This window comes from Bos taurus, chromosome 8 (genome assembly GCF_002263795.3).
Source record: "Bos taurus isolate L1 Dominette 01449 registration number 42190680 breed Hereford chromosome 8, ARS-UCD2.0, whole genome shotgun sequence".
Taxonomy (NCBI): domain Eukaryota; kingdom Metazoa; phylum Chordata; class Mammalia; order Artiodactyla; family Bovidae; genus Bos; species Bos taurus.
In genome coordinates this window covers 71,260,542-71,283,058 of record NC_037335.1, presented here as the reverse complement: position 1 = coordinate 71,283,058, position 22,517 = coordinate 71,260,542, and the positions used below count along the sequence as shown (strand labels likewise).

At 40.0% G+C, this 22,517-nt stretch overlaps 1 long non-coding RNA gene across 1 annotated transcript; it reads right to left on the bottom strand.

The window, feature by feature from the left end:
* Window positions 1-2,992: 2,992 nt before the first annotated feature.
* On the bottom strand, window positions 2,993-21,011 carry LOC132345974 (uncharacterized). The gene is made up of 2 exons (XR_009495621.1): window positions 5,492-21,011; window positions 2,993-5,383 (listed from the first exon to the last, which is right to left on the bottom strand). It is a non-coding gene; the product is annotated as an uncharacterized lncRNA (long non-coding RNA).
* Window positions 21,012-22,517: the final 1,506 nt, after the last annotated feature.

Here is a 22,517-nt window from a genome sequence, read left to right as displayed (position 1 = left end):
AAATACACACACACACACACACACACACACACACACACACACAGAAATAGAGAGAGAGATCTAAGGCAGAGCATAGCTATCCAGCAGACACACCAAGAAGATTCACATTGGGACAAGCAAGATCAAGCACTGAGAAGACCTATTCAGGACTTCCAACCATATCTGGAGAGAAATCAAAGGCTCAATCTTTGGCTATTGCATTTCAAAATAAATAAAGGCTCCTCTACTTCCTTCACAAAGATCAGCCAAGCTAAATTTATGCTGTAGAATATTACCCTCGGAGCTGTCCCTGGAAGAAACCATTTTAACCCTCATACTGCTCTTTGTTTTGAATCCAAATCTTTTGCCTTTGCCCACACTGCCATTAGCAGACAAATTAGAAAAGCATTCAATCAAAAAATATTTATTGAGCAAAATGGTACAAAGTGCTATACTAGGGGAAGTGCCAGTCCCAAGAAATTATTGATGTATCTCTCTTAAACTTTTCTAAACTCCCTCTATTATTAGTTTCTCCTTTAGGGTTAAGCATTGCCTTTCTTTCTTTAAAAGATCCCCCTTTAGGTGTCAAATTACTGGTGTAAGAATAAGACATTCAATTGACACTGTCTTTCTAGAAGAGAATTTCTGACATTCAAGAGCATAGACTGGAAGAGGTAATAAAACGTATTAAAAGAGAAGAGAAATGAAAGGTAGAAAGAGAACCTAGAAACAATACATTCTACTTTAGTGAAGTTATATATTGTATAATATTGAGCCAAATTAAAGATAGATTTTATCTGTATACTAACTTCAACTAATGCAGACAGCTCTGTGCTAAGAATTGTGAGCCCATTTCTGGATAAGAGAGTTAGAGTGGTGGCACCCACAATGTGTATCCCCTAACCTTATTATAAATGAACAGCACAGTGTTAGGAGCCAGAGAGTCTAGATTTGAATTTGGGCTCTGCCACTTTCCTGACCACTTCCCTGGTGGCTCAGACAGTAAAAAATCTGCCTGAAATGCACGAGACCTACATTCAATCCCTGGGTTGGGAAGATCCCCTTGGAGAAGGAAATGGCAACCCACTCCAGTATTCTTGCCTGGAAAATCCCAAGGACAGAGGAACCTGGCAGACTACAGTTCATGGAGTTGCAAAGAGTTGGACACAATTGAGCAACTAACACACTTTTCTGCCACTTACAAGCTCTAATCCTGTGCACATCACTATACCTCCCTGATTTTGATTTCTTTATCCATGAAACAAAATACAGGAATATTATTATAATTGGTTAGGTTACTGTTGCAAAATATTTAGCCTCTGACTAAGTAAATTCATTATCAGATATTATGTGGCTAGGGCTTCCCAGGTGGTGCTAGTGGTAAAGTACCCATCTGTGAATGCAGGAGACATAAGAGACTCAGGTTTGGTCCCTAGGATGGGAAGATCCCTTGGAGGAGGGCATGGCAACCCACTCCAGTATTCTTGCCTGGAGAATCCCATGGACAGAGTAACCTAGTGGGCTACAGTTCACGGAATCACAAAGAGTCAGACATGACTGAAGTGACTGAGCACACACACCTTAAGTGGCTTACAAAATCATAAGAAAGCTGGAAAAGCCAACTCTAGGCTGACTTCCTGAAACACTTCCTAGTCCCCAGCATCACACTGCCTGTGCCATGAAGGCAAGAGAGCTGTCAGGAGCAGCTAAAGAAGGTGCGCTATAATGAAACCACAGACCAAAACCATCATGCCTGAGCCACAGCCCTACTCAGCAAGATGAATGTCTGCCGTCTGCTCTTTTCCCTCCTTAACTTGTTTCTGAATCAAAATCTCCCAGGAGTTCCTCTCATTGCTAGACTCCAAATCATATTGAGACCTCTAACTTCAGGGGAGTGGGAGACCCTGACATGTTGGGCTTAAAGCACATCTAGTTCAGGAGGGCGGTGTTGGTAAGGTTATTTGGGGCACTGAGCAGATGCCCCTTCAGGAATAGGACCATGTTACTCCAGCTGCCAAGATCATTTGTAGCTGACATTTTCCAGCTAAGTCTTTCTCTGGGAATTACCATCCATCAATGGTAGAGAGCTACCTCACTCAAGAGCAAGCCCACTCCCAGAGGCACACTACTTCTAATTACTGATCCCCATGAGGGTATGGGGCTTTCCCAGGTGGCTCAGTTGTAAAGAACCTGCCAGCCAAGCAGGAGACACAGGTTCAATCCCTGGGTAGGACGATCCCCTGGAGAAGGAAGTGGCCACCCAGTCCAGTATTCTTGCCTGGAAAATCCCATGGACAGAGGAGCCTGGCAGGCTATTGTCCATGGGGTCTCAAAAGAGCTGGACATGACTTAGCCACTAAACAACATCAAAATGAGGATATGGGGTCACAAAGAGCCAGACATGATTGAGCCACTGAGCACACACACACACACACACACACACACACACACACACACACACACACATATAAACACATGAGGGTATAAAGAACCAGACTCTTTGCCTCAAGGCAGTATATCTCTATAGGTCATCCCAGCTCCAGAAGTCCTCGTGTAATTGATTGGCTGTGGCTTCGAGGTTTAATTCCTTTCTCTGTCCAATTCTCTGTGCTTTACTCTCTACAGCTATTGATCTCATGGTTACTTTAATACCAACTTTCTGAATACGAATATTCACCTTAGAATCTATTTCCTGTGGAACTGATGCAAGACAAACATGTTAGAAGTAGATGGAATAAAACTGAGCAAGCCAGCACTCAATATTTACTGTAATTTTTATTAAGAGTATGAAATGGTATAATACATATGAAAAAAATCTCTAAGATCTCACATAGTGTCTGGTCCAGGGTGAGCTAATCTATATTTTCTTAGTAATAATAGATATAGCTAACATTTATTGCCTGGAGGAGGACATGGCAACCGACTCCAGTATTCTTGCCTGGAGAATCCCCATGGACAGAGGAGCCTGGCAGGCTACAGTCCATGGGGTCACAAAGAGTCAGACACAACTGAGTGACTAAGCACAGCACACAGCACATTTATTGAGCACTGACTATATTTTTCAAGTATGATTCTGTTATTTACAACTCATTTCATTCTCATCAGAAGCTTAGGAAGTACATACTATTATCCATTTTACAAATGAAGTAAATAAGGCACAAATAGGTTTATTTCAATGTTAAATAGATTGTAAGTGGCAGAGTTAGGATTTGAACACAATTGTCTAATTTTAACCTACATAATTTTAGCCTACAGAGTATGTAGTCTTAACCACCTTTCTGTAGTCTCTGCTTTGACATTTCAAAAACGTGTTAGGAAGAATAAAAAGGGACTAAGAGATTTTTTTATGTTACTATTTTTTAAAACTGTATCAAGGTAACAAAAAATTGACAGTATATAGGTTTACCAATGCTGCATGGAAAAAATAGCTATTATCATATATCTTTAGCAAGACTGTAAGTAAATAAGGGCTTCTCTGCCTGCAATGCAAGAGACACAGGAGATCCAGGTTGAATCCCTGGGTTGGGAAGATCCCCTGGAGAAGGGAATGGCAACCCACTCTAGTATTCATACCTGGAGAATTCCATGGACATGGGAGCCTGGCAGACTACAGTCCATAGGGTCAAAAAGAGTCAAACACAACTGAAGTGACTGGTCTCCAAAAATATAAGAGAATAAATACATCTCTTTTAAGCCAGTAAATGTGTGCTAATTGCTTCAATGGAAACCAGAAACAAACACAGAGACATAGAAAAGTATGTTATTTGCAGTATTATGTGGAAGCATCTATTGCAGAATTAAGAGTTAGATCTGCTAGTGATTACAGGTTAATAGGTAGAATCTAATGGACTCTGACAATTCTGGCCTTGGACTTGAAGACTCCCTATCATCATCTATTTCAATACATGGTACAGTTAACTGGTGAGGAATGAAACTCAAAAATACATTGGTTTGGCCAAAAAGTTCATTTGGGTTAAGACATTATGGAAAAACTTGAATGAAGTTTTAGGCCAAGTCAATAATAAATGTGTACTTTTCATCTGGAGAAGGAAATGGCAGCCCACTCCAGTATTCTTGCCTGGAAAAGCCCATGGACAGAGGAGTCTGGTGGGCTACAGTCTGTTGGACCTGAAGATCCAAAGAGTCGGACACGACTTAGCAATTAAACAACAATTTTGTCATCAGTATTAATAGGTAAAGCTTCTCACCCCAAAAAATTTAATTTCTGGGAGTTATAAGTTGCACATAGGCCAGGGAAACCAGTAAATAATACTGGATATGATTCATACTTAATTTTCCGAGAAGCTTTCTCTGTGTTCCACTTGATAAGTAGCCTTACACATAGTCAAAACATGACCCAGAGTTGACACCCACATAAACCCAAATATGAAGCAGACAAGACCAGCTCCCATTCACTAATCATCTGTCAGAGGGTAGGAGAAAAAGAAGGAGGTCCCTCATCTAAAGGGCATTAAAATTTAACTTGAAAACAGAAAATGTCTTCCAAATTTAGAGAGCCTTACTCTATCTCTGCATTCTTAGCCCCTAAGCCAGGCTCCTTAAGTCCTTTCTGAAACAAAGTGGATATACTATAATAAATATAATAGATAGTTCCCTTTATCTTCACCATCTAGCTATAAACCGGGTTGGCAACAACCATGGTGTGAGTCAGGAAGTAGAAGAAATGGTCAATTTCTGAGTAATCTTAAATAACCATCTCAAAGAAACTGCAAATAAGGTGATCTAGAACCCGTGCTTCTCAAACCATCAGTGGTGAGAGAACAATTTTATTTAAAATCTCCAATCCATCAAGTTTCAATCACTTTATAAATTCAATCAAAATGAATTACTAGAAAAGTTAAATGGTAAGAAAGACATATGAAATGCAGGACCAATTTCTTTTACTGATTAGATACAACAAACATAAAATTACTCTTTCAAAAGGCTATTCCAGTTTCAGAAAAACGAATTTTAATTTTTGTGCTTATTCTGTCACCAACTGGTAACAAACAGTTCAAGAATGGACATCAGTCCACATGACAGACTGAAAAGCTCTGGTCTGTACCAGCAGTCTCTAGGTTAAAATTCTAAACAAATTTACTGCTAGATTCAGCATGCAAGATGCAATTCTCTAATGTCAGTTACAATTCTAGGTAACTTTAGCCAAGTGTGTCTTTCATTAACTCATTGTGCTAGCTTTGAGCATTCCCCACAGTTTTCTTTGAATAATTGAAACATTTCTATACCTATTAAATAAGGATGTTTGCTATTTCTACAATTTTTAAATTACCTTGGCTTATTTCTTAAGTTGAGAGCATCTTGAACTCCTTGGGATATTGGAATTGTGGAAGGTTGGACTAACAATGATGGAAACAATTCAGAATAATAGGCCAATTGAATGATTCTGTGAAAAACAAATAGAACTGATTTCTCAAAGACCTGCGCACCAAAAAATTCCATTCTCCAACTGTTTCACAAAATATAGGATAAAGAAAATCTACCAGATATTCACCTTGTGCTTTTTTAAAAGAGATATTATAGGGACTTCTCCAGTAGTCCAGTGTTTAAGACTTCATTTCCAAGTACAGAGGTTGTAGGTTCAGTTTCTAGGAGGGGAGCTCAGATCCAACAAGCCTTGAGGCCAAAAAAAAAACCAATACATAAAATGGAATCAGTATTGGAACAAATTCAAAAAAGATTTTTTAAAAGGTCCCCATTAAAAGAAAAACCTTTAAAAAATATAATATTACAGGGGCAGCACCACAACCCACTCTTTCAGCATCTTTGTTAGTGAAACCTAAGAATTCACATTTTAAATTAAGCAACCTAAGTTTTTGGAAGAAAAGCTATGAGCAATCTAAATAGCATATTAAAAAGCAGAGACATTACTTTGCCAACAAAGGCCCGTATAGTTAAAGCTATGGTTTTGAAAGTGGAGAGTGAAAAAGTTGGCTTAAAGCTCAACATTCAGAAAACGAAGATCATGGCATCTGGTCCCATCACTTCATGGGAAATAGCTGGGGAAACAGTGGAAACAGTGTCAGGCTTTCTTTTTTGGGGCTCCAAAATCACTGGAGATGGTGACTGCAGCCATGAAATTAAAAGACGCTTACTCCTTGGAAGGAAAGTTATGACCAACCTAGATAGCATAATCAAAAAGAGACATTACTTTGCCAACAAAGGTTCGTCTAGTCAAGGCTATGGTTTTTCCTGTGGTCATGTATGGATGACCACATGTGAAGAAGGCTGAGCACCAAAGAATTGATGCTTTTGAACTGTGGTGTTAGAGAAGACTCTTGAGAGTCCCTTGGACTGCAAGGAGATCCAACCAGTCCATTCTGAAGGAGATCAGTCCTGGGATTTCTTTGGAAGGAATGATGCTAAAGCTGAAACTCCAGTACTTTGGCCACCTTATACGAAGAGTTGACTCATTGGAAAAGACTCTGATGCTGGGAGGGATTGGGGGCAGGAGGAGAAGGGGACGACAGAGGAAGAGATGGCTGGATGGCATCACTGACTCGATGGACGTGAGTCTGAGTGAACTCCAGGAGTTGGTGATGGACAGCGAGGCCTGGCGTGCTGCGATACATGGGGTCGCAAAGAGTCAAACATGACTGAGCGACTGATCTGATCTGATGGTTTTCCAGCAGTTATATATGGATGTGAGAGTTGGACCATAAAGAAGGCTGAACACCAAAGAATTGATGCTTTTGAACTATGATGTTGGAGAAAACACTTGAGAGTCCCTTGGACTGCAAGGAGATCAAACCAATCAATCCTAAAGGAAATCAATCCTGAATATTCATTGGAAGGACTGATGCTGAAACTGAAACTGCAATAATTTGGCCACCTGATTCGAAGAGCCAGCTCATTAGAAAAGACCCTGATACTGGAAAAGACTGAAGGCAGAAGGAGAAGGGAATGACAGAGGAAAAGATGGTTGGATGGCATCACCGACTAGATGGACATGAGTTTGAGCAAGCTCCAGGAGATGGTGAAGGACAGGGAAGCCTGGTGTGCTGCAGTCCATGGGGTCACAAAGAGTTGGACAAGACCGAGCAACTGAACAACAACGATCCAATTTTTAGAGGCACAAACTATTAAGAAATGGTGCAATCATTTTTTAAAAGCACATTTATAGCACAAAACTGTTCTCTAATAAAATACAATTAAATTCTCTTTTTTTTCATTCTTACAATTTTTTTAGATCTTCATAAATATATCATATGAGTGTTAGATCAGATGGTTTTACATTTCATCTTCTTTCAATTAAAGTAGCTAGAAATATTTTGAAAATAAACTTTTTTTGTCATTTTTTGTAGTCTTTATTTCAGAAATTGCTTGGCAGGAAAAAAGTTAGATACACATCAGGGGAAGAAGTGTAATGACTGACTTTAAAGAAAATGATACTCATGCTAGAATTGCTGGAAATCATTTGGGATTCATTTATTTCTGACTTAGTGAGGGAACAGAACAAATGAATCTAGAAACTGAGTGATTAGTACATGGTATCTACAGAGTAGCTAGTTCTGGAAATTTGACTGATAGGAGCTTTAAGTCACAGTATAATTTCAATCCCATGATTGAAAAGGGTATGTCTTTACATGCACATCCCAAATTCTCAAGTTCAGTTCAGTTCAGTTCAGTTGCTCAGTCATGTCCGACTCTTTGTGACCCTATGAATTGCAGCACCCCAGGCCTCCCTGTCCATCACCAACTCCTGGAGTTTACTCAAACCCATGTCCATTGAGTCAGTGATGCCATCCAGCCATCTCATCCTCTGTCGTCCCCTTTTCCTCCTGCCCCCAATCCCTCCCAGCATCAGAGACTTTTCCAATGAGTCAACTCTTTGCATGAGGTGGCCAAAGTACTGGAGTTTCAGGTTTAGCATCATTCCTTCCAAAGAACACCCAGGACTGATCTCCTTTAGAATGGTCTGGTTGGATCTCCTTGCAGTCCAAGGGACTCTCAAGAGTCTTCTGCAACACCACAGTTCAAAAGCATCAATTCTTCAGTGCTCAGCCTTCTTCACATCCATACATGACTACTGGAAAAACCATAGCCTTGACTAGACGGAGCTTTATTGGCAAAGTAATGTCTCTGCTTTTGAATATGCTATCTAGGTTGGTCATAACTTTTCTTCCAAGGAGTAAGCGTCTTTTAATTTCATGGCTGCAATCACCATCTGCAGTGATTTGGGAGCCCCAAAAAAGAAAGTCTGACACTGTTTCCACTGTTTCCCCATCTACTTCCCATGAAGGGATGGGACCGGATGCCATGATCTTAGTTTTCTGAATGTTGAGCTTTAAGCCAAGTTTTTCACTCTCCTCCTTCACTTTCATCAAGAGGCTTTTTAGTTCCTCTTCACTTTCTGCCATAAGGGTGGTGTCCTTTCTGGGATCCCATGATTGAAAAAGGTATGTCTTTACATGCACATCCCAAATTCTCAAGTTACTTAACTTTATTGGCACTTCTCTGATGGTTCAGTCGGTAAAGAATCCACTTGCAGAGCAGGAGACAGAGAAGACCAGGGTTTGATCCCTGGGTCGAGAAGATCCCCTGGAGAAGGAAATGGAAACCCACTCCAGTATTCTTGCTTGAAAAACCCCATGGACTGTGGAGCCTGGTGGGCTACAGTCTGAAGGGTTGCAAAGAGTCAGACACGATTGAGCACGAGCATGGACAGAACTTTATTGGGAAATACTGAGGTGTTCTTGTTTTCATTTCACTCTTTGCTTGCTTCAAAACAATCCACTTACACAAAGTATGTAGAATGGTCAAATTCATAGAGTCAGAAAGTACACTGGTAGATGTCAGGTGCCAGGGTGTGGGGAAGTGGTAAGGGCGAAGGGGGAGGTAGACTTTAATGGGGACGAAGTTTCAGTTTAGGAAGGTAAAAAACAGGGGAGATGGATGATGGTGAAAGCTGCACAACAAGGTGAATGCACTTAATGCCACTAAAAGTACAGTTAAATGTGGTTTAAATAGTGTTTTATGTTATGTGACTTTTACCACAAAAAAAAATTAAAATAAAAAGTAGTAAATAAACCAGAACATCACACATTTTAAAAATATGATTACATTAGAATTATGTCTTTGGGATCAATGTGGCATGATTTTCAAGGAAGAAGCAGAACCAAAGAGAGAATAATCAAATAATTGAATGACTATTATGTATCAAATATTTTATAGACATTATTTCAGTTAATCCTCATAATTCTTCAGAGAGGAAATAGGATCACCAGTTAATAAGGAAGTGAAAGATCAGTGGGGCTAAGGAACAAACCTGAAATCCCACAGCATGTAGGTGATCGAGCCAGAATTGCACCCAGCTCTGCATGTGTGCTAAGGCACTTCAGTTGTGTCCAACTCTTTGCAACCCCACTGGACTGCAGCCTGCCAGCTCCTCTGTCCATGAGGATTCTCCAGGCAAGAATACTGGAGTGGATTGCCATGCACTCCTCCAGGGGATCTTCCCAACCCAGGAATCGAACCCAGGTCTCCGGCATTGCAGGCAGATTCTTTACCATCTGAGCCACCAAGAAAACCCAAGAATACTGGAGTGGGTAGCCTATCCCTTCTCCAGGCAAACTTCCTGACCCAGGAACCAAACTAGGGTCTCCTGCAAGCAGGCAGATTCCTTACCAGTTGAGCTACCAGGGAAGCCCCAGCTCTACCTTACTCCAAAGTCTATGTGGGTCCATTATACAGCAAGGCTTCCTAAGCAAGATTAGCTTTACAAGTGTGCCTTTGCCTCAGCGATGCTTATTCTTCATAGGTTTGGAAGTCTATCGTTCCCTCCCTATTCTCTATCCAGAATTAGACCACCCAGCTTTTAAAATACCAGTGGTTATTTTAGATACCACTGCAAAGCATGTGGTAGCAGGGAAATCAACATAGCAAATTTGTACAAGATGTCAGCCAATCATCTGTTTTAGGCATCAAAGAGCCCAATAAAGCTATCTGAAATTCAGCTATTTGGTTTCATCCCACAACAGGAATTTCTTATCATCCCACTAACTGAAAAAACCCTGGGGGAAAAAAAAAAAGGCTTTCTAAGTCAATGAGATTGAGTCTCTGAATTTTCCCAGTAGAACCCGCTCTCTGTTTCATAAGGCCAGACAAATCCTCAGATACAGTCCTATCTTAGGGAAGGGAGTGCTGCAGTTGGGGAAAAGAAATAGGTCAATTAATACTTATTCTTTCATTGAATAAATTCAGGTTTCTGGACAAGAAATAAGTGAGTTCCTTGGGTGTCATATGCATCAGTAAGAAAGTACTCAGATACACAAAACCTGAATGACTTTTATAGCTTTACTCTGTCTCAGAACCTTGCATGGGCAACCTTGCAAAGAAATACCTCTTGTCTAGAAGGGGGTCCAAGCAAGATAAATGGAATCAAACAGCACAATTTGATTTCTTTTAAGTAGAGTTGGCAATACATCCCTCTTTAAGCCATAGGTATTCCTAAACATAAAATATCTCTTTCTTGTTCCCCACCCCCTGCACAGAACACAAAAATGTACAAAATCACATTTTGTTTTGTTTAGTTTCTCATAAAGCCGTCTATGGGGTTACACAGAGTCAGACACGACTGAAGCGACTTAGCAGCAGCAGCAGCAGTGAGAGTTTCTAAGCAGGATTAAAGTATACTTGGTCGATATAGTTTTAACCAGACTAACATTATGTTGTTTTGGATAGTTGTCATGCAGAGAAATATACATTTTTTCAATCAAATTCCTTGAAAAAGTATACAAATATCTCCCCCCAGTTTCCTCATTGCCATAAAGAATGTACAGGAAACAGTACCAGACAATGAATAGTTACATTTCTTATCACCTTACTCCCTTTTTCTTCAGCAACTGAACCTAGAAAACAGCCCGTTTATGCTCAAATGTTGACATTTTCCTCAAGTGAAAGTGAAGTCACTCAGTCGTGTCCGACTCTTTGTGACCCCGTGGACTGTAGCCCGCCAGACTCTTCTGTCCGTGGGATTCTCCAGGCAAGAATACTGGAGTGGGTTACCATTTCCTTCTCCAGCAGATCTTCCCAACCCAGGGATCGAACCTGGGTCTCCCGCATTGCAGGCAGACCCTTTATCCTCTGAGCCACCAGGGAAGCAGACTTTCCTCATTTAGGAGGTTTTATATTGTTATTACTTTTCAGTGAGTTTTGGAGGCTTTATCTTTTTAGAAAAGTAATACACTATATGCAATGTGGTATCCTGGCTTAGATCCTGGAATAGAATGAGAACATCAGTTGATCAACTGGTGACATCCAAATAGAATCTGTAGTTTAGTTAATGTGTATGTATGCAAAGTTGCTTCAGTCATGTCTGACTCCTTATGACCCCATGGACTGTACCCCACCAGGCTCCTCTGTCCATGGGATTCTCCAGGCAAGAGTACTGGAGTGGGTTGCCATGCCCTCCTCCAGGGGATCTTCCCAACCCAAGTGAGGATAAAAAGCACATCTCTTCCTTCTAACCTGCATTGGCAGCCAAGTTCTTTACCACTAGCGCCACCTGGGAAGCTCACAGTGGTAAAATGCATATCCCAAAAGCCTATTAAGTGTCTTTTTTGTTTGGGGGTATTTTTAAATTTAATTTTATTTTGTATTGGAGCATAATTGCTTTATACTATTGTGTTAGTCTCTGTTATACAATGAAGTGTGAATCAGTTATGTGTATACATACATTCCCTCCAACTTGAACCTTCTTCCCACCCAATCACCCCCATCCCACTCATCTAGGTCATCCCAGAGCATAGAGTTTTGTGCCTATTAGTTTTAAACAATAGTGTTAGGAAAACAAAGAATGACAGGGTCAGTAAATTTGGTTTCCAGTTATATGGTGCATTTTAGGCAAAATGTTCAATGATCTAGTCTGTGAATTTTAATCATAACATAAATACTTGTGGTTGTTATCTAACCATGAACATGCCATGCTATGCTAAGTCGCTTCAGTCTTGTCTGACTCTGTGCGACCCCATAGACGGCAGCCCACCAGGCTCCCCCGTCCCTGGGATTCTCCAGGCAAGAACACTGGAGTGGGTTGCCATTTCCTTCTCCAATGCATGAAAGTGAAAAGTGAAAGTGAAGTCGCTCAGTCGTGTCCAACTCCTAGGGACCCCATGGACTGCAGCCTACCAGGCTCCTCCATCCATGGGATTTTCCAGGCAAGAGTACTGGAGTGGGGTGCCATTGCCTAACCATGAACATAGGAAAGGCAATTAACTGCCTTTAAATTAAACTGCCACTTGAGTTTAAGAGGGAAAGCTAAAATCACCTGTAAAATCAACCTTGCTTGTTTCTCTAACTTAAGAGAGATCTGGTTCTCACAAGCCTTTCATCTGTGTTGTGAGCAGCTAAGGTTCAGACAGGTTCCACGTAAATTTCACCATAGTGATTCTCCCTGGAAGCTCATGAAAAAGAGTAAATGTATTAGTCCTTCAGTCATGTTCGACTCTTTGTGACCCCGTGGACGGTAGCCTGCCAAGGAATGCTCCAGGTAAGAATACTGGAATGGGTAGCCATTCCCTTCTCCAGGGGATCTTCCCAACCCAGGGATTGAACCCAGTGCATGCAATATTTAGAAATTCTCTTTTTCTCTCTCAAAGTCCACACTAACCCTAACTCTTCTCTGTGCCAACAGGCCAGGTATTTTCTTTCTCCAGCAAAAGATCTATAAACACTGAGTCATTTGTATGGATAATTTTCCTTACATGTTGTTTTATTTTTTCAACCAGGAAAAAGTAAAACCACAATTTAAACCAGTATCAACAGCCCAGAATTAATGAAAGCTAAAGGAGAAAAAAAATAGGATATGAGAAAATCTGCAGGGACAAATAGCCCCACACAGAGTAGAGGTGAAGGGAAAAGGATATTATGAAGAATTACAAACATAGGTAAGAACTATTTTTAAAAGAATCTTATGAAACACCTTATAATTCATTTCAATTGCCTCTAATTTTAGATAAGAAGTCAATATTAAACTCATGGCATTTTGGTCAGAAAATTGTGTGGGAGTTAAGTCCAGTGAATCTGGATGCGTTTCCTTCTTAACACAGGAAATAATTAAAGATATGGACACACACACACATATTTGATCATATGACTGCCATCATAATATAAGATCATACCTAAATTAATAAAAACATTTATTCTGGTTCACTGAGTTTTTGGAGAATAGGTGTACATGGTAGATGTTGCAGGGACCTGTGCCTTAAGAGAGAAACAGAGAGTAGTAAAAAGTGTGTTTTCTCCTACTGGCACTAAAAGGAAAGTGTCTAATTTGCAACCCACTCCCCTAACAACATGCTGAGAGAGAATTATATAGCCCTTTCCCATACAAGAGCATCTCAGAATGAACACGTTAGGTTGCATCTCATGGAACTGTTTTTGAACTTCATTTTTTTTTTTTTTTTGAATGATAATTCCATAAGGTTTGGGTTTCTCAGGTGGTGCAGTGGTAAAGAACCCTCCTGCCAATGTAGGAGATGCAAGAGATGCGGTTTGATCCCTGAGTCGGGAAAATGCCCTGGAGTAGGAAATGGCAACCCACTCGAATATTCTTGCCTGGGAAATCCCACAGACAGAGTAGCCTGGTAGCTATAGTCCATGGGGTCGCAAAGAGTCAAACACGATTGAGTGACTGAGCACACACATGCACACACATAAGATTCAACCTGGTAAACTGGAGTAGAGGAGATACAAGGTGGAACACGGTATGACTTGGGTAGGGATCATTCCCTCCTACGGCCACCCCCAGGGGAACCACATTGCAGCTGCTGCTGCTAAGTCACTTCAGTCGTGTCCGACTCTGTGTGATCCCATGGGCAGCAGCCCACCAGGCTCCTCTGTCCACAGAATTCTCTAGGCAAGAGTACTGGAGTGGGCTGCCATTTCCTTCTCCACAGGGGAACCATAAGGTACAGCAAAAGTGTATGGGTCTGGGTCAAAAGCCCACCATCTCCTAAAAAAAAAAAAAATTTAACTAACTGAGAGCAAGTTCATTATTACAAGCAGCAACATGATAATATAAAAATTAGGCTAATATTACAATAATATAATTGGAGCCAACCTTAAGCAAAATTGTGTAACAGGAAAAGAAAACTGTGATTATGGCTATCTGGGAGTTAGACCTGGGTTGAACCCTAGGTCCTAAGTCTGCCATAAATGTATATGCTTTGTATTTTTCAGTGTATACTCAGCACCTCATTCAGAGCCTATTAACCCCATCTTTTTGGAGTGATTTAGAGAACACTGTATGCTCTTTCCAGTCTTTCAACTATTAGTTCTAACTAGTCCTTAGATATATTTTAGGGCTGTATTCCTAATAGTCTTTAGTCTTACTAATCCTAAAGGAAATCATAGGAATACAGTTGACCTTGAATAACGTGGGTTTGAACTGCACAGGTCTATGTATATGCAGAGTTTGTTCCATATTAAGTACTACAATACTATGTGATCTGCAGTTGGTTGAACTAGCAGATGCGAACTATAGACACCAAAGAATCACGTATATATGAATAGAAAACCATAAATAAATTATAGGTAGATTTTACAACACAGAGGGTCAGCACCCTAACCATCACATTATTCATGAGTCAACTGTATTTACCTTGCAGAAAAATGTACATTTTAATAAATAACAATTTCTCCACTCAAAATAGGAAAGCTGAAAGACTGAATTTCAAGCATTGGTGAAGACTGTGAGGATGAAGTTTAGTCCTCTAAAAAGAGATCAGCACACTTTTCTATAAAAAGCCAGATAGTAAAAATTTAGGTCTTATGGGCCATGTGGTCTCTATTGCAAGTACTCTGCTCTGAATTGAAATGGGACAGAAGCCAGAGACAATGTGTAAATGAGTGAGCATAGCTGTGTTCCAATAAACTTTATTTATGGACACTGAATTTAAATTTTGTATCATACTCGTGTGTCACAGAAGATTCTTCTTCTTGTTTAACCATTATAAAATGTAAAAATCCTTCTTAGCTCATGTGGTCATATAAAAACAGGTGGCAAGTAGGATTTGGCCCAGGGACCATAATATGGTGACCCATGCTCTGGAACTCAAAATTTATCATATTAACAACTGTCAGCTCACTTAGCCAAATGCAATCCCTCCTTCCGTTTTTTTAGTATAAATAGATGAAAAGAAGAAGGAGAAAGGTGTATGTATGTATGTACAATATGTTATATGTATATATATGTATATATCAGTTCAGTTCAGTTGCTCAGTCATGTCCGACATTTTGCGACTCCATGGACTGCAGCACACCAGGCTTCCCTGTCCATCACCAACCTACTCAAACTCATGTTCATTGACCCTGTGATAACATCCAACCATCTCATCCTCTATTGTCCCCTTCTCCTGCTTTCAATCCTTCCCAGCATCAGGGTCTTTTCCAATGAATCAATTCTTCTCATCAGGTGGCCAAAGTATTGGAATTTCAGCCTCAGCATCAGTCCTTCCAATGAATATTCAGGACTGATTTCCTTTAGGATGGACTGGTTGGATCTCCTTGCAGTCCAAGGGACTCTTAAGAGTCTTCTCCAACACCACAGTTCAAAAGCAACTATTCTTCAGCATATGTATACACACACATACACAAATATGTATATATATAACTTTGTTTGGGTTTTTCTGTAATATGTTATGGCGAAAAAGAGTCATATATACATATGTATCTATATTTTTACAGCTCTTCTCCAGTCTTTGTATCAAAATATTGCACTTTTGTTTGCTATTCCAGTTGAAATACTCACTTGCCGCAGAAAACCCTGTTCTCCTGCAGAGTGAAGAGGTCCCGTGTAGCTCAGTCAGTAAAGTGTCTGCTTGCAATGCAGAAGAGAGCTGGTTCAATTCCTGGGTCAGAAAGTTCCTCTGGAGAAGGAAATGGAAACCCACTCCAGTATTCTTGCCTGGAGAATCCCATAGACAGAGGTGCCTGGCGGGCTATAGTTCATGGGATCACAAGAGTCAGACATGACTTAGTGCTATCTTTCCTTATCTTTCCTGCATATTGAAATAACTTGGCATGGCGTGACAAGTTGGTTAATACATTTGTTCTGCTGCACAGTCTTGAGTAAGGTCATTAATCTCAAGACAGTTTTGTCATTTTAAAAATGGGATAGTAATGCTCAAAACAATCCATGTGGCCATACTAAGATATTCAGTCCTATTAATGTTCTAACTTAACAAAAATTACAGTGATAATTAAGTGAATGGGGAGGGAGGAGGGAGGAGGGTTCGGGATGGGGAACACATGTATACCTGTGGTGGATTCATTTTGATATTTGGCAAAACTAATACAATTATGTAAAGTTTAAAAATAAAATAAAATTAGAGAAAAAAAAAAGAAAGTCAAAAAAAAAAAAAAAGAATTATATACTAAAATTTTTAGAGCTGTCTAATAAACTAGTATCATCATGCTGCCCTGTTAAAAGAATACATATAAGACTTACATTCTATAAGCAAGCATGTATTAAGGGCTTCCCTTGTGGCTAAGATGGTAAAGAATCCACCTGCAATGGAGGAGACCCGGGTTCCATCCCTGGGTCAGGAAGATTCCCTAGAGAAGGGAAGGGAAACCCACTCTAATATTCTTGCCTGGAGAATTCCATGAACAGAGGAACCCGGCGGGCTACAGTCCATGGGGTCACAAAGAGTTGGACACAAATGAGTGACTAACACTTTTCTTTCACTTTTCAAGCATTATTAGAAGTAAAATTCCTATAACCAGAAACAGTGCTGGATATGTTCAGATAGACTGTTGTTAAGCTAGCTGATAAACAGATGAAACTCCTATTTCTCAAAAGAGTGCTAATATTAATAATGATGTTTTCAGAAATGGGGAAGTAAATTGCACAAAGCCATATTGGAGGGTCATTTTCATAAGACATGCAGAGGAGGAAGGAAATACCATTGCCTGCCAATTGCTTTGGATTTTTATCAAAATTGGCAAGGAACTCTTATTTGAAAAGAAAAAAAGATGTAGCATCAAGTAAAATTGTAATTTTAATGAGAGAGCATAAGAGTGAAGACAATCTTGTCCACTTTCATAAAAGCTTAATAATTAATTTGGCTCCTGGTTTGTATTAGAAAAAAAAAAAATACTAGTTGAACACAAAGTAGTTCATATCTGTGAGTCATAGGAAGTACTGTGGTTCAGGGAAATTATATCATGTAATTTTATGACCTTCTGGGCAGTGACTCCATTTAATAAAGATACAGATGTATGCTTTGCCACATAGAAAAAACTTTGAAGTTTTCTCGTTATAACATTGATCCATTTTAGATTTTAATTCTCTGGCCTATTTTTTCCTTTATTCCTACAGCAAAGTAAACTTTTAGAGGAATAAAAAAAAAGAGTAAACTTCATGGAAAAGCCACTTTACTTAGTTACCCACATTTGTAGCCACTTCACAGAGTTATAATCCAACCCAGAGAATGGTATCAACTGAGGGATAAAGATTTTTAAAAACCTGAAAAACATCTTGGATATAAGTGCATGAGTGCATGCTGAGTCACTAAATCATGTCTGACTCTGTGACCCTATGGACTGTAGCCCACCAGGTTCCTCTGTCTGTGAGATTCTCCAGACAAGAATATTAGACAGGATTGCCACGCCCTCCTCCAGGTGATCTTCCCAACCCAAGGATCGAACCTGGGTCTCTTATGTCTTCTGCATTGGCAGGAGGGTTCCTTACCAGTGGTGCCACCTGAAAAGTCCTTTGATGGATTACTGGAAGCTAAGTGTAGACCAGGCTTCCCTAAGCTCAGTTGGTAAAGAATCCTCCTGCAATGTGGGAGACCTGGGTTCAAGAGAGAAACTCCTGGAAGCCAGTCTGAAAAGAATGCCACACTTTCCTAGGCTTTATTTTCAAGACACACATAGGTTCTCAATGTGAAAATCCAAGAAGGATGGCTATATCAGAGGTCAAGAAAGAATAAACATTGTGAAATACAACCAAGGCCTTCTCCATAACAAGGTCTATTCTCCAGAAGGAAAAACTTTAGCACAGCCTTATTCCCTTTAGAATAAGGTCATTTCTCTGACTCAAGCCTCCTTTAGACCTACTGTCTAAAGAGACAGAAGCTAAGAAACACTTGTGAAGCTCACAGCCCTGAGAGACTGGCCCATGAAAAGACAGATTTTTTTTTTATTGGAATATGGCAGAAAGTGAAGAGGAACTAAAAAGCCTCTTGATGAAAGTGAAAGTGGAGAGTGAAAAGTTGGCTTAAAGCTCAACATTCAGAAAACAAAGACCATGGCATCTGGTCCCATCACTTCATGGGAAACTGTGTCAGACTTTATTTTTGGGGGCTCCAAAATCACTGCAGATGGTGACTGCAGCCATGAAATTAAAAGACGCTTACTCCTTGGAAGGAAAGTTATGACCAACCTAGATAGTATATTCAAAAGCAGAGACATTGCCAACAAAGGTCCGTCTAGTCAAGGCTATGATTTTTCCTGTGGTCATGTATGGATATGAGAGTTGGACTGTGAAGAAGGCTGAGCGCTGAAGAATTGATGCTTTTGAACTGTGGTGTTGGAGAAGACTCTTGAGAGTCCCTTGGACTGCAAGGAGATCCAACCAGTCCATTCTGAAGGAGATCAGCCCTGGGATTTCTTTGGAAGAAATGATGCTAAAGCTGAAACTCCAGTACTTTGGCCACCTCATGCGAAGAGTTGACTCATTGGAAAAGACTCTGATGCTGGGAGGGATTAGGGGCAAGAGGAGAAGGGGACGACAGAGGATGAGATGGCTGGATGGCATCACTGACTCGATGGACGTGAGTCTGAGTGAACTCCGGGAGTTGGTGATGGACAGGGAGGCCTGGCGTGCTGTGATTCATGGGGTCGCAAAGAGTCGGACACGACTGAGTGACTGAACTGAACTGATAGTTACTTTGCAATATTGTGTCAGTTTCTGCTATACAGAAAAGTGAATCAGCTATATCTGTACATATATATACCCCTTTTTTTGGATTTCTTTCCCATTTAGGTCACCACAGAGCACTGAGTAGAGTTCTTTGTGCTACACTAGGTTCTTATTAGTTATCTATTTTATACATAGTATCAATAGTGAATATACATCAATTCCAGTCTACCAATTCAACCCACCAGCTCCCTTCTCCCCTTAGTGTCCATTTGTTTGTTCTCTAGATCTGTGTCTCTACTTCTGTTTTGCAAATAAGATTATCTATACCATTTTTCTAGATTCCACATATATGTTACTAATATACAGTATTTATTTTTCTCTTTCTGACTTACTTCACTCTGTAAGGTCCATCCACATCTAAGTCCAACCATGTCTCTACAAATGACCAAATTTTGTTCATTTTTATGGCTGAGTAATATTCCTTTGTATATATGTACCACATCTTCTTTATCCATTCCTTTGTTGATGGACATATAGGCTGCTTCCATGTCAATAGCACTGCAGTTAACATTGGGGTGCATGTGTCTTTTTGAATTATGGTTTTCTCTGGGCATATGCCCAGCATCACTCTGTTACCAAAACCAGACAAAGATATCACAGAACAAGAAAAGGCTGAGATTTATTTGTAAGACTATAGAGTGCTTTCCCTCCCCCATATCTTACATGATACCAACAAGTCTCTAGTATAATGACAATGACATAGTAGTATAATACAGCTCAAAGAGCACCAAGGTCTAGACCTTATCTAAGATAGAGTACTTAAGAAAACCCAGAGAAAACAAAGGAAACATAAACAAGGACTTTAAAGCTTCTGGCACCAACAGAGAAAATATTAAACACAATCCAGTGCATATCCCTATTAACATACAAGATCACACTAAAGGCCTGTCTACCTCAGTTTCTGTTGCTAGACAAATTTCTAGCTTTCAGCAAAAGTGTGGAGCAGTAAAGACTCTCAGGAATACAAAATGATACAGCTAATTTGGGATTCAGATTGGTAGTTTCCTTCTTTTTTAAAATATTTATTTATTTGGCTATACTAGGTCTTAGTTGGGGCATGTGGGATCTAGTTCCCTGATCAGGAATCAAACCTTGTCCCTGCACTGGGTGTGTGGAATCTTAGCCACCACACCCCTGAAGACATCCTGCTAATTTCCTATAAAGCAAAACATAGTCTTACACATAATCCAGCACTGGAAATCAATGGTATTTATTTATCCAACTGACCTTAAAACCCATGCCCAGGCAAAAAACTCCACATGAATGTTTAGAGCAGTTTTACTTGAATTTCCCCAAACTAGAAGCAACAAATATGTTCTTCAGTGGATGAATGAATAAAAAAACTGTAGTGAATCTCTTCAGTGGAATTATATTTGGTAATAAAAAGGAATGATCTATGTGTTTTAAAATACAGGTTTTATTATTATTCACATATGGCAAAGCCAACAGAGTTGGAGATGATTGCAGTTTAAAAAATAGCCTGTGTAGAGACATGGATGAACCTAGAGTCTGTCACAGAGAGTAAAGTCAGAGAAAAACAAATATCCTATATTAACACATATATGTGGAATCTAGAAAAATGGTATAGATGAACCTGTTTCCAGGGCAAGAATAGAGACTCAGATGTAAACATGCAGACACAAGGTGGAAGGAGGGTGGGGCAAATAGGGAGATTAGAATTGACACATATACAGTACCATGTGTAAAATAGATAGCTAGTGGGAAGCTGCTATGTAACACAGGGAGCTCAGTTCAATGCTCTGTGATGACCTAGAGGGGTGGGAGGGAGGTCTAAGAGGGAGAGAATATATGTATACATGGGCTTCCCTGGTGGCTCAGATGGTAAAGAATCTGCCCCCAGTGCAGGAGACCTGGGTTCAATCCCTGGGTCAGGAAGATCCCCTGGAGAAGGGAATGGCAACCCACTTCAGTATTCTACTTTTTCTTTTTAAAGTAATATTTTTCTTAAAAAACTAATTAATTTATTTTAATTAAAGGATAATTAATTTACACTATTGTGATGGTTTTTGCCATACACTGACATGAATCAGCCATGGGTGCACATGTGTCCCCCCACCCTGAACCCCTCGTCCCATCTCCCTTCCCACCCCATCCCTCTGGGTTGTCCCAGAGCACCAGCTTTGAATGCCCTGCTTCAGGTATCAAACTTGCACTGGTCATCTATTTCATATATGGTAATATACATGTTTCAATGCTATTCTCTCAAATCATCCCATGCTCGCCTTTTCTCAGAGTCCAAAAGTCTGTTCTTTACACCTGTGTCTCTTTTGCTGCCCTGTAGATAGGATTGTCACCACCATCTTTCTAAACTCTATGTATATGCATTACTATACAGTATTGATGTTTCTCTTTCTGACTTACTTCACTCTGTATAATAGGCTCCAGTTTCATCCACCTCATTAGAACTGACTCAAATGCATTCCTTTTTATAGCTGAGTAATATTCCATTGTGTATATGTACCACAACTTCCTTATCCATTGGTCTGCTGATGGACATCTAAGTTGCTTCCATGTCCTAGCTATTGTAAACAGTGTTTCACTGAACACTGGGGTACATGTGTCTCTTTCAATTCTGGTTTCCTCAATGTGGATGTCCAGCAGTGGGATTGCTGGATCATATGGTAGTTCTATTTCCAGTTTTTTAAGAAATTTCCACACTATTCTCCATAGTGGCTATACCAGTTTGCATTCCCACCAACAGTGTAAGAGGAGTCCCTTTTCTCCACATCCTCTTCAGCACTTATTGTTTGTAGACTTTTTGATGGCAGCCATTCTAACCAGTGTGAGATGATACTTCATTGTGGTTTTGATTTGCATTTGTCTAATAATGAGTGATATTGAGCATCTTTTCATGTGTTTTAATTTAGCCATCTGCATATCTTCTTTGGAGAAATGTCTGTTTAGTTCTTTGGCCTACTTTTTCATTGGGTAGTTTATTTTTCTGGTATTGAGCTGCATGAGCTGCTTGCATATTTTGGAGATTATATCTTTGTCAGTTGTTTCATTCATTATTATTTTCTCCCATTCTGAAGGTTGCCTTTTCACCTTGCTTATTATTTCCTTCATTGTGCAAAAGCTTCCACGTTTAATTAGGTCTCATTTGTTTGTTTTTGTTTTTATTTCCATTACTCTGGGAGCTGGATCATAGAGGATCTTGCTGTGATTTATAGTCCATACTGAGGAGCCTGGTGGTCTATAATCCATGAAGTCGCAAAGAGTCAGACACTACTAAAAGACTTTCACTTTCATAGCTGATTTGCTTTGCTGTACAACAGAAGCTAACACAGCATTATAAAGCAATTATACTCCAATAAAAAAAACAAACACGAAACTCCCAGGTGGCACAGAAATAAAGAATCTGCCTGCCAGTGCAGTAGATGAGGAGACACATGTTCAATCCCTGGGTCGATCCTTTGGAGTAAGAAATGACAACCCACTCTAGTATTCTTTCCTGGAAAATTCCATGGACAGAGAAGCCTGGTGGGCAAAAATCCACAGGGTTGCAAAGAGTTAGACATGACTGAGCAGACAAGCACAATCCAAGGTCAAGGTCAAACAAACAAAAAAG